The sequence below is a fragment of the Athene cunicularia genome, assembly GCF_003259725.1.
Source record: "Athene cunicularia isolate RWA chromosome 4 unlocalized genomic scaffold, athCun1 chr4_part1, whole genome shotgun sequence".
Classification (NCBI taxonomy): domain Eukaryota; kingdom Metazoa; phylum Chordata; class Aves; order Strigiformes; family Strigidae; genus Athene; species Athene cunicularia.
In genome coordinates, this window is record NW_020799098.1 from 4,480,701 (window position 1) to 4,494,172 (window position 13,472).

Below are 13,472 nucleotides of genomic sequence, written 5' to 3' on the forward strand. Positions count from 1 at the left end.
AAAAAAAAAAAAAAAAAAAAAAAAAAAAGGTTTGGATGGCTTTTCATTTTGTGGAAGGATAGTTTTAGACTGCTTTATACCTCTGATAACCTGCAAGCCTTACTTTCTGAAAACAATTTGCTCTTCTGAAAGTACCTAAGGTTTTGGAAAATTTCTTTCAACAGCTTCAAATACAATCCTTCAGCCAGCTAGGAGTATGTTTTGTACCAATTGTATTACAAGCTGATATTATTAATTGTTATTGTTGTGGTTGTTATTATTATTATTAACATAATTGCATACTTTTTTCTCTCTTTTGCCCACAAAACTTAAATAAGGCCAGTATTTTCTTTAGTTTCAATGGTGTATGGAACAAGGAAATGCCATATTGTGGTGTTCCTCTGTTTGCACATGTGCCTCAAAGGATGACAAATCCTAGTGAAATACACACAATATATTTTAGTGATAATTCACATCAGTGTAATGCACGTGAGCAATGCAGTGATAATTATCATCAAATATCTCAATTTTTTATGATTTTTCAGGAAAAAAAAAAAAGAAACAAAAACCTAACTATGTTAAAACACATAAAAATTTCCTCAAGTGGAGGATGCTTCGGCAGGCTGGCAGATGGAAGGTGAACATAATTAAAAGAATGCAGTGACATGATGTAAAGAAATATATCAGCAGGGATTATTTTTCCTTTTCTTCAGCTTGATAATAAATATTTTTCTGTAACACAAGCTAAATTTGGATTTCTTCTTTCATGGGTTTGGGAAACCGACTAATGTTAGTGGTAATGTATTTTCCAAGTTAGGGCTTCTGGTGATAGATCTACAATAAATAGAAAACAGTAATATAGCCCAAATCTTCCCAAATGTCATTGAGAACTGAAGAATAAAACTCTTCAACAGTTTCGTTTTGCCTGGATTACAGGATGAGAACAGATTGTGTCTTTACTATTGATTTGTCTTTGGCCAAAACAATGATATTCTCTCCAAAATACTTGCCACTAGGAGTCAGGATTAGTATTTTATCTAGCTACTTTAATAAGCATTTTCTTAGTGTGTGACATATTGTGATGAATCTCAGTAGAGCACTGCCAAGAGCACTTGTGACTTCAGGAAAATGAATCAATATCAACAGTGTAAATATAAAAATGCATGTATATACACAGATACATAAACACATTGCCTGTTTTGCAACTGATTTTCAATATAATAAGAAAACGTAGGGTGATCCATGGTAAATATTGGAAAACGGTCAAATAATGAACAAATCTAAAAAAAAAAAAAAAAAAAAAAAAAAAACCACAAAAACCAAACAAACAAACAAACAAACAAAAAAAAAACCAAAAAAAACCCAAAACCAAAACCAAACCAAAACAAATCAAAAAAAATGACATCTGCAGAAAGGAAAGATATATCCATAATAGATACAATTCACACATCCAATTTTTTTGCAGTACTGAGAAGGGGATCAAGTCAATTAAACAGGGCGATGGTTAATACTGTACTTGACTGACTCTTCATGGGTTTCCTGGCCACACGGCTGCCAAATAATAGCAAGACACAGAAGCAAAGCTGTTGCTACGAACAATACAGTCCACATCAGCGATGCAGCATTTTGCCATGCATTCAGGGTTGTCCAGTTGGGAGGGTTGCCATGCATTCAGGGTTGTCTTTCTTTTTCCAAATGATATTAACTCTTGTCTTTCTGACACAAGTCAACACAATTGCTTATGTTACTAAAAGTCCTTAGAGAAAGCAAATGTAAGGTGTGGCAGTAGGTAACATTTCCTCTGGAAGACCTTAACCTTTTTAAAAAAGAAGTCAATAGACAGACTTTTTTTTTTTTTTTTTTTTTTTTTTTTTTTTTTTTTTTTTTTTTTTTTTTTTTTTTTTTTTTCTGGTTTAAACATGCAGAATGTTATTGCAGCTATCCAGATGCTGTTTGCAGCCGATGAAGAAAAGACAGCCCAAATAAAGTGTTTTGTCCGTCTGCGTTTGGAGAAGAAAGTATTAAATCTCATTCTTTATTACATTGTTTAGAAAGATAACCTAAACTAGTATTTCAGAGATAGAGGTCCACACGCCAGATGGCCAAAGTTAATTGTAGTCAAGATTGTCCAGTGTCGTGGATAAGACTTTCTCTCCTTAAAGATTCAAATTCCAGCTTCATTTAATGTGCATCTGTATCTCCATGTTCTTACTGAGGTCACTGAATTTGATCCTTGGGGATGGAAATTGGAGTCTGATACTGTAGAAGAATAACAAGGTCTCAAGTGGAGCACCAACGTCTGCTGAGGTCCCGAGAGTTTAAAAATAGATCACTCTATTGTTTTACCCTCTACCAGTGCATAATAATTTGAGTTTCGAGTCTTTGTGTGGTGATGCAATTAAAACTCAAACCACAGTTTATGTCACACTGCAAGTTGAGCAAACTAATCACTAAATACCCATCCCATTACTCCCTCTGACATGTCATTTAACAGAACTGTAAGGGAAAGTATCCTTTTACAAGTAAGAAAATTAATGAAGGAATACATCCCAGAATTACTTGAGCAAGCACAGGGTAATACATTTAGAACTTTTCTGTAGGGATTTTAAACTCATATTTGACTAAAGTTATTTCAATCTGTTAGACTAACATTGAAGCATCAGCGTTATGGATACTGATTATGTCATAGCTAGGTGTCATGGTTTGAACTCATCCAGCACCCAAATATCATGCAACTGGTCACTCCACCCTCCCCCCAACCCAGCAAATGAAGGAGGGAACTGGAGGGACAAAGGGAGACTTGTAGGTTGAGATTAAAAAAAACCAAAAAAACAAAAAAAAACAAACCCCAAACAGTTTAGTAATCACAATAAAACAAAATAATAACAGAAAGTACAAATAAGTAATGGACAATGTGATTGCTCATCATCCGCTGACTGATACTTAGCGTGCTTCCGATCCCACCATAGCAATCCCAGAAGTGAGAGAGAACCCTTCTCCTTCCTGGTGCCCCCTCCTTTATAAACTGACCGTGGCATCACATGACATTGAACACGCCGTTGGCCAATCTGGGTCTGGCGCTCCAGTTGTGCCCCCTCCCAGCTCAAGAAAAATTAACTCTATCCCAGACCAAACGAGGACACTAGGACATCTCACATGGAGGTGAATGATTTAGTGTTTGAATGCAGAGAAGTCAGCAAACAAAACCATGCTGAAGGACAGTGGGCACTGGTGGCACCATCTTTGACTCATTAACAGGACCAAAAATAATATTTTTTAAGCTAAGACAATTAAGGCAAGGTTTTGCACACATATTAATTTGTCTTCTGAAGACCTGTGCCTCTGCAATTTACTTATAAGTGAAACACGATCATGTTCAGATATTTTTGTGTAAAATGGGTTAATGCATTTCACACATTTTCATCAGGTTCAGAGGGAGATCTTAAGTAAAATGTGCCACAGCTCTCAGGAAAACTCTATAGTAACCGCAGAGCTTCACAGCCCAAATAATGTGTCTTCAGGGAACCTCCTTTCACCCAAGAGAGTCTCCATACCTTTTGATTAACTACCTCAAAACCCACACTGAGGAAGAGAATGTCTTCAGTGTCTTGTCGAATTTGCAGAAAAATGGTTTAGCAGAAAGTCCCCACACATATACAGCAGAAAGTCTCTACCTCCAGCTTATAATTTCTATTTACTTGGAAACATCCAAACAGACCAAGCAGAAAATAAACACATAAACAAGACTACTTTAATTTACTCATTTCATTAGTTATTTCCTTCTGAAAAGAGTGTGTTAGGTGCAAATACTGGGGTGAGACCTTGCTCCTACGCCATGATAAAACTGCAGTGCAGCGTCTGTGCCTCATAAACAGTGGATTTGTCTGGGGGCTACAAGGAGAATGGAGGGACGAGCTCAGCTCTTGTAAAATAACTGATGGATTGAGCACACAGCTATCTGTGGCTCTTCTACAGTGCTTGATTTGTGATAGTGATCTTTCATCCAAGCATGGATGTTATTCAGCCATGGTTGGTTAGTTCTGTAATTGACAAAATCCTCTGCTAAAAGCAATCTCTTATCTGTTCTTGCTGTCCTTTATTTGTTTTGATAGATATATAGACATTTTTTTTTTCAGCTGTGTTCATTTACCCGTTATTTGTGTACTGTGATCTTGGATTTGTACGTGTTCTGCTTAGCCATTGCCTTACTTTAGTATAATTAACTAATATAAAACCTTTTTTTTTTTTTTTTTTTTTTTTTTGTGTGTGTGTGTGTGTGTGTGTGTGGATTTCTAGTACATGTGCTTGCATTTCTTACATTCCAAATTCTTAGTTTTCACACCTACTCTAGTATCTACAACCCTCAAAGTGACAGAATGAAGACAAAAACGATTCTAAGCTTTTTTTAACCAAAACATGTTATCATATTTTAAACTGTTTTTTATTTGAATTAAGTAAATTCATCTTGCCTTGGAGATTTTTACTAATGTCATCTAGATGACAAGTGAATTATCTCTTATGAAATACTGTAATTCCTTCGTGCATTACTTTCCAATATATATATATATATATATATTTTTTTCTTTTTAGGCATGTGTTATTCCTGTAAATCGTAGGTGAATGAACTAGGTTTGCTAGGCACAGCAAAATTGCTTTGTGACTCTTGTGGCATGGGTGAAAGAGGAACAGAAGTGAGAAAACAGTGATATAAGAATTCCAGAGCAGGGCTTTCCAGACTATTCAGAGTGACAACTGCCTTTGGGAAATAAAAATAATGAAACAGTACATTCAGACTTCTTACTTTATTCCAAAAAAAGTCAAAGAACAGACTCATTGATAAGCCTATATGACTCATTTGTTTCTTTTGAGAGATTGGCAGAGAGTATTTTATCTTGAGAGAATCTAATTGACCTAGAATATGTTTAGTTTGGGTCTTGTAAAAAGTTCCCTGACTACCAGAACATTGAGGTTCTGGGAAAGTCTTCCCATGTGAACTGGAGGGGAGAGGAGGGGAGGGTACCACAATTTAATTATTTTTAACACAGACCTCAACAAACTTCTAAATGGATTTTATGGTGGGATACTGCAACAAGGGCTTATTGGGCTTAATGACCCAGGAACTCCCACGTGAGGCAGCAGAAAGAGAACAAATCTGTCTGACTGACTCACCTGTTCATTCCCAGTTCCTCAGCACACTTAGAGTGATGAGCTGCCTGGTAATCACATCTTCCTACTGATCAAAGTGCTTCAGTTATAAGTGAATGTTAAGACTGGATTCCCCTTACCTGTCTTACATCTGCTTTGGATAGTTGGTTTATGGCTGTATCCAAACTGGTGTTGCAATTCACTTAATTAATATAACTAAGCCTGAGCTAGAGCCCTTACACCCCTGGCCCGGGTCTTCAAACCATCTAGGATGTCAAGAGTGCAGCTACTTCTACGTACCTTTTGGCTAAGACCGTAACGCAGCTGTGGGGCAGGTGCTGACAGCTGCTATGCTCTGCAAAAGACAATTGCTTACTGCATCTCAATTTGTATTTCCTCGTTTGTAGCACAGGGTTCAAGAAACATCAGTCATGCAGTTGATGCGTCTGCTACCATTTTAGTTTGGATCAGGACTGAGTTTATGCAGTGACTCTCTCAATCATTCCCACTTAATCCCCTGTTGAATTGTCAGCATGCACAGCAGATAAGCTTTGTGTCAGATGAAAATAAACCAAAGAACAGCTCCAGAAGTGCACCTGACATGGTCCATCCAGTAATGGGCCTTTTGTCTGTGACATCAGATTACAGGTATTCCATGGGACATTCCTAAAGTGCTCGCCTGGATCCTCAGTGTTAAGGTTTGCTCCATAGATGCTCCTGGACCGCATTACTTGCTTGTACAGTTACACATAGCACAAGCAGAAATATGATTTGGCTGCACAGGGCCAGAGCTTGATCAAGAATTGTGCACTTCCAATGAGATGAATACCTATGTGTAGAAAAGCTCAATACTGAGATATAAACGGGCCAGAGAATATTAGCCCCTCTCTTATAACTGTGACTAGAGTAACAAAAGTGTATTTTTCAGGATCAGTCAGGTTCCCAAGAGGATCTAAATGAAGCTGAGTCTTTCCTTCTGTGTGTTTAATTGCCAAGTATAAATGCTTTGCAGCCTAAATTAAATAACCGTCTACTGTTGACCGTATATTTTGGTTTAATACTCTGTGGATAATCCTCTCATGTTTTTATATTGGCATACATCAACTTCCAGGCAGGTCTTTCCAAAATCTAATATTTCTTAGCATAATTTTATCCTAAACAAGTCAATCCACGTTCACAAAGTTGCCAAGGTGCAGACAGACGCACAGTTGTAGTTCAGTTCTGAGACTGTGATTTATAATGTTGAGTTAGTGCCCTGGTTAAATGCATATTTCTTGAGGAGAATTAAGGCTTTCAGGAGAGTTTCCAGCAGCTACACACAGAGGAGAAAGCTGTCAAAGGCACCCTATGGGAAATAGTCAGGAGAATATATTTTAAATGTTGTTTCTATCACTATTGTGTTTGTTGACTTGTAACCAGGAGTAAGATGTTTGTGTGAAAATAGGAGTCACAGGTTTAAACTCTCATCTCTATTAAACAATTAACTTTCTGGGAGCCTATAAAGTGACTGGAAAAGGACGTGATAAAAGCATTGTTCCCTTTTTGTATACCATCTCAATGGCGGGGGAACCTGCCTAGGAATATGTAGACCAAGAGTCTGGGTGACAGGATTCAAAACAACAGGAGTTGCCAGGATAGTGACCTAATTCCCAGGAACTAGATAGGCCCTGGAAAGACACCGATTTTCAGGACAACAGAGGCAGAGAAAATACAATTTTGTGTGAAATCTCCTTGAGAAATATATTCTCCTGGAATAAGGAAGTCTAGGATTTAGACAAATTTTCCAACACTCCTTCTGCATTGGTCTTGCAATTTCATAATGAATGACCCAACGAATCTTGTAGAACTTGATATTTATTCCTTTGGCTACTACCACCTCCTACCACTAATAAGCAGGTCTTGAAATATTCTATTAATGATTGTCTTTCAGAAATACTCCAACAAACACAGACTGGATGTAGATTTTTCAGTTGAATGTTGTCAACTAGGTCTGGTCAGTTAGGTCTGGAGAGATTTATCAAATATTTGGCTGTCAAAAAAGTAGAGCGTGAAGCAGAATAATAAAACAAAAGAAAAAAACACTCCCCAAACCAAACCAAACCAAACCAAACCTGCCAGACGTTAGCAATTTTATACTTTTTAAAAGAAATATTTGTCTGCATTTAACTGGCAGTGTTTGCTGTAAGAATACTGTTCTTTTTAATAACTTTTGCCATTAATAATTTCTTTGGTGTATTCCTGAAGTGAAAACAGTACAGGCTTCATGGGAAGAACAATTGCTCTTTGTAGATGAAGGTTAAACTACCAGTGTAGAATTGCTTCCTACACAATGGGAGAAGTGAAAGACTATAAAATATGCTTCCTGTCAACAAGACAGCTTTAAAGCTTCTTGGCTCTAAATGAATCCCTTGAATTGATAGTTTGGGAGCATGGCTTGTGCTTCATAGGACTCAGTTCAGTTATAAAACAAGCAGATCCCACTTATTTATTCAGAAAATCTGGAGAATGCAATTTTTCAAAGCATTTCTGAATAAATGATGACACACTTGTGATACACTGAAGCTCGATTTTCACATGGTAGTAAATACTCTTCCCAAAAGAGCATCCTTGTTTTGGTTTGTTTATATTTTAGAGCAGGTGGAAGGGGAAAAATCAAAGGGGAAAAAAAAAAAAAAATCAGAACAACAGACAAACTGTAACGTCTCAAGCCTGAATGGAAAAGTAAAAGGACTTTTCTGACTTGCTGTCATGTGCAATTAGCAGGCTGAGGTCTTTCACTTGCTAGCATTTTTATTGATGTTACTGAGAATTTTCTCATTTCCAGTGATCATACATTGTTGGTAGTTAGAAAATTTAAAAAAGCAACAAACAAAATAAACTGTATGTCAAAAGGAAGCTTTTAAATTAAATGTTCCTCATAATTTGAAATGAAACCATTTCTTCAAGAAACATAAATATTTTTAAATGAGACTTTTAGTTGAAACTAAACCAAAACCATTCCTGAACATTTTTCAGAATTATTACTTATTGACAGCCTGCTTCAAACTGAGGAAAACTGAATCTACATATCCAGCACCAGATGATCTATTCCTCAGTTTTACATCTTCTGTGTCAGAGACTGCTGAAGACTAAATATAGGCCCTGCACTTACGGCTTGATCTGAAGACCACAGAAGTCCACTGGAATTGCTACTGGTTTTGATTATATAGTTACTGGATTCTCGGATCCTCACTTTCTGTCACTTTCTGCTTTATTCTCAACCTATAAAATGAGATGATGATGATGATGATGATGATGATGATGATGATGATGATGATGATGATGATGATGATGACGACGACGATGATGTTGTTGTTACCAATGTTGCTGAGTAGGTCCAACTTTGAGAACCCTTTCTACTAGACATGTACATTGTAAAAGACTGTGCTTGCCCTGAAGATTTTACTGCATAGACAGAAGGAATTAGCAGAATATGTGATGCATATGTTACTGAGTTCATTTTCAGAAGACTGTGAGATCCAATTTATTAATGCAAATTGCAAGTTTTCCTTACAGTAAACCAAGGGGAAAAATTATAATATTTGAGGGACAGACAGAATAAACATTTATTAAACTAAACCCCCATCCGTTTAGAGAAATTACTATCTCTGCTTCACTCTTTCTGAGGGTGGGTGTGTCTCAGTGAAGCCTGCCTTTGGGACTGATATGTCTGCAAGAACTGTGACTCAAAGAGCAAATTGTTGTTTTATTTTCCTCGTGTGTGCTGTGCTAAATATAATAAGGCTAAAGCTGCTAAGTTACATTCTGTAAGTCATAAATAATAAGAGTAATCAGAAGTAGATGCAACCCCAGTCTGTATGGAAGTGGGGGCTTCACATTACTAGTCCCAGCTTTAAAAAAGAAGCCAAAGTCCTACCTTCTGCAGTGCTCTCTACTCAGTAAATCCTGGGGTGCTCAGTGTAATGGAAATTCTCCAGAGACTAAGCCACAGTGAAACTGAGTGCAGAAAGCATCCTTCAGATAAAGCTGGTTCATAAAACAGAATAATTAGACAGCTGAGAAAACATCCTGCAATATCAGTTCATAGTGTTCTAGGACTCGATGCTATAAAAAGATCTGTATCAGTGTATCCCTTCTTCCAGATAATTGGGGGGTTATAATATTGAACTACTCTCCAAACTAGAGTTAATATATAGTACTACACTATACATTTCTTTGAAATAGCAATTCTTGCTTGCTTACCCCTCCGTAAGTTTTATTTTTCTTTTTATCAGTATATATTTTGTTGGATTTACATTTGCATTTTCAAATTTTTCCTTTTCTTCAGTATTTATTATCTAGGTTTCTCTTAAGAAAACCACCAAAAATAAAACAAAAACCCCTTACTGGTATTTACAAGTGTTCGTTAATACATGTATAGAAAAGACAGTAATTTGATTCTTTTATAAAATTACTAGATTATGTCTACAGACATCAGTTAAGTCCCTTCTCATCTAGCTCAAGGAGTTAGTCTCAAAATCAAATCCAGTACATTTAATAGTCAATGCATAGCCTTTATTCATAGCAGATATGAAAAGAAATCAAAACAAGTTCTGACAGAGAGAGCATGATGAAAGCAGTGCTGTGCACAGATATTTGCTGCCTTTAGCTATCACAGTGATTCCTTTTTACTAGCCTGGATTGAAAACACACATGTTTGGCAGGCTTGTTCTGAATTTTTGTTCCATGAGTCCCAGCTGTGATTTCACTTTGGGTAATGAAATATAAAAATTACAGATAGAAATATTAGATAGGCAGCATTTTCCAATAGATTAAACAAGGAAAGGGAATTTGTGAGCATGGACCATATGTTGCTGCTGTCTTTGGTCTCCTTGAGGCAGCAAATGAGTTTCTGTACTCCTGCATCTGCACTATGATCTGAGCAAGGCCACGAGCTCAGGCTTCAGTTCAAACTTCACAAATATGTGCGGTTCCAAAACTCAGAAATCTCAAGTCTTGCAACCAAGCATCAAAATGATATGGTTTGGGGTTTGTTTTTTTTTGTTTTGTTTTGTTTTGGGTTTTTTTTTTTTTTTTTGGACCATCGTATCCTTTCCTAATTGTACCTTTTCCCAGACGGTCTCTCATGTTGTCTATTGAAAGGATGGATAGGATCTGAAAGAAGCTGAGCTTGGGCTCCTTGTAGGACAGTGTGAACCCCTATATATATATATCCTGTAGAGAATAAACATGAATGCATAGAGCTGCATCAGAGAATATGTTGAGCTTTCTGGCTTACCCCTGTAAAGGAAGGACAGAGATTGTATCTGTTCCTTCTTTCATCTCTGTCTTCTGTAATGTGCCTTCTGTATCTACTTGTTTATGCAGTGCCTGGCAGAGTGAGGATTTAATTGTAACTCTGGGCTTTGTGTTTCTGAATGATAACTACCTAAATTGTACAGGCACAGCGGTTGCTTGAATTCTGTGTATGTTTTTTAGGTAGAGAGTGAAAAATAAATAACATTGGAAACACCCAGTTGGAAATTATTTCTTACTGATTTATACAGGAATGGAGATCTCTGCAGGAAACATAAGACTTACCTTTAGTTTCTTTTTCCTTCATCCTTCCAGGAACTGAAGAATAAAATAATTTTTGGGTGTCCTTGATAGCACTAAAGAAGGTGTCCACAGGCCAGTTAAGTATCGAAATGTCCTTCAGATGTGATTTTCTCTTTTTTGTCTTTTCAATGGCAATAGAAAAAACAAATGAAAAAGCGAACAGGTATGGAAGAACAGCTAAGCAAATGAATAAATTTTACTAAATCAAGATTCAAAGTGAAATGCAGAGATAACTTTGGTGAGCTCATGACAATATGGTGATCAAAAGAGTTTGGGAAAGCTTTTATTTGCTTTAATACATGAAAGTTAAACATAATAGCAGTCAAGCTTCACTTGCAGTAAGACCAGTGACTTCTATGGTATCCCGTGTTGACATTATGATCTCCTTAGATGTCTAGACTCACCTCTGGCTCTTTGCAATCTTCATTTAGTGTGACTCAGGTATTTGATTGAACTCAAGTTGTATGGAAATCCGCACAGTAAGTGGGGTGTAAATAAAAAGTGCACTCTCAGAACTCTTGTCTTCAGATGTGAATGAATTCAGAATATTAAGAAATATTTTGCTGTAATGACAGTTAAAAACATGACAATGACAACAACCCAAAAGGACGGGATCTTCAGCTGATTTTCCTAGTCCTGTAGCAACATCTCTGTACTAAGCTGATGGGCGTTCTAAGACTGAGGATAGAGGATCTACTTCCTTATGTTTTAGTAGAGCTATGAAATGGAAGAAGGTGATAACTGGCACCTCAGCTTTTAAACAGAGGCTAGCAATTTCTAAATGTTTCTTCATCCCTCCTTCTAACAGATAGCAACCAACCACACAGACCTTTTTAGCCTGGTACTACTCTGCAAATAATTGCTGTCTAACTGTGAAAAATCATGCTAAGGACTGGCATGATCTATTTCTGGAGATGACAAACCATTGGCATCTCTGTGTCTTGTACCAACTGTAGTCTCAGAAAATCATGTGATAATTTATGTCTAAAATTGCTACCGAATCTTCACTGCACTCCAGTAAGGCAGGCAAGAATTATCATCCCATCTGACAGGTAAGGTAACAGACAGAAGAAAAGTGATGTGCACAGAATCTTCAACCCAGTCTGTGACAGAGTTACAACTCAAACTAATCCAGGTTGTTTCAGGCTGCAAAATCAATTCACAAGGCAATACTGACTGAACAACCCAATGTCACAAAGGCTTGTCATTCCACGCCATACCGCCGCTGAAAGTTTGACAACAGTTCAGTGTTGTTACCTATGATACAGTAACACTTGGATAACTCCATATTTTGTTATAGAATTTTTAGTCATAACAAAGAAGAAATGTTTCTTTCTGCTTTGTGCTAGATGGATTCAGGGGCATTGAGGATAACAATGTCACTAAGGTTAATTATATTTTATATGTTTTTACTGAAGGCAATTTAATTTGGGGTTACCTAGAGGAAAGAAGAAAGGACAACAATCAGTCATGCAGCATAGCTAAGATTATTCAGTTTTTTATTCTGCATACTGAAAGCTCACTTGGTCTGTGAGAAATCACATTTCTTTGTGACCCAAAGGACATCATAAAGGAAACTTAGCAGGTTAGCTCCTACTGTTGAATAACAGTCACAAGGATAAAGGAGGAGAGAAACCAGGATAGCAGGATTTTTCACTGTATTTTCTGACGTTGCTTTTGTCCAGATACATTCAATAAGTATAAGTAATGAAGGAGAGGAGAGGAGAGGAGAGGAGAGGAGAGGAGAGGAGAGGAGAGGAGAGGAGAGGAGAGGAGAGGAGAGGAGAGGAGAGGAGAGGAGAGGAGAGGAGAGGAGAGGAGAGGAGAGGAGAGGAGAGGAGAGGAGAGGAGAGGAGAGGAGAGGAGAGGAGAGGAGAGGAGAGGAGAGGAGAGGAGAGGAGAGGAGAGGAGAGGAGAGGAGAGGAGAGGAGAGGAGAGGAGAGGAGAGGAGAGGAGAGGAGAGGAGAGGAGAGGAGAGGAGAGGAGAGGAGAGGAGAGGAGAGGAGAGGAGAGGAGAGGAGAGGAGAGGAGAGGAGAGGAGAGGAGAGGAGAGGAGAGGAGAGGAGAGGAGAGGAGAGGAGAGGAGAGGAGAGGAGAGGAGAGGAGAGGAGAGGAGAGGAGAGGAGAGGAGAGGAGAGGAGAGGAGAGGAGAGGAGAGGAGAGGAGAGGAGAGGAGAGGAGAGGAGAGGAGAGGAGAGGAGAGGAGAGGAGAGGAGAGGAGAGGAGAGGAGAGGAGAGGAGAGGAGAGGAGAGGAGAGGAGAGGAGAGGAGAGGAGAGGAGAGGAGAGGAGAGGAGAGGAGAGGAGAGGAGAGGAGAGGAGAGGAGAGGAGAGGAGAGGAGAGGAGAGGAGAGGAGAGGAGAGGAGAGGAGAGGAGAGGAGAGGAGAGGAGAGGAGAGGAGAGGAGAGGAGAGGAGAGGAGAGGAGAGGAGAGGAGAGGAGAGGAGAGGAGAGGAGAGGAGAGGAGAGGAGAGGAGAGGAGAGGAGAGGAGAGGAGAGGAGAGGAGAGGAGAGGAGAGGAGAGGAGAGGAGAGGAGAGGAGAGGAGAGGAGAGGAGAGGAGAGGAGAGGAGAGGAGAGGAGAGGAGAGGAGAGGAGAGGAGAGGAGAGGAGAGGAGAGGAGAGGAGAGGAGAGGAGAGGAGAGGAGAGGAGAGGAGAGGAGAGGAGAGGAGAGGAGAGGAGAGGAGAGGAGAGGAGAGGAGAGGAGAGGAGAGGAGAGGAGAGGAGAGGAGAGGAGAGGAGAGGAGAGGA

The 13,472-nt window shown here is 38.7% G+C and overlaps 1 long non-coding RNA gene across 2 annotated transcripts in view; it reads right to left on the reverse strand.

Moving 5' to 3' along the window:
- LOC113479433 overlaps positions 1-12,076 on the reverse strand; it is a 21,142-nt gene extending 9,066 nt beyond the window's left edge. Inside the window, exons 1-3 of one of the 2 annotated variants that reach the window (XR_003398250.1) lie at positions 11,127-12,076; positions 10,705-10,843; positions 8,276-8,385 (exon numbers count right to left, since the gene is read on the reverse strand). This is a non-coding gene — a long non-coding RNA (uncharacterized LOC113479433). Of the gene's footprint in view, positions 1-8,275; positions 8,386-9,040; positions 9,147-10,704; positions 10,844-11,126 lie in introns of those variants that run through there. The other variant, XR_003398251.1, reaches the window with a different exon arrangement.
- Between the last annotated feature and the right edge of the window lie 1,396 nt (positions 12,077-13,472).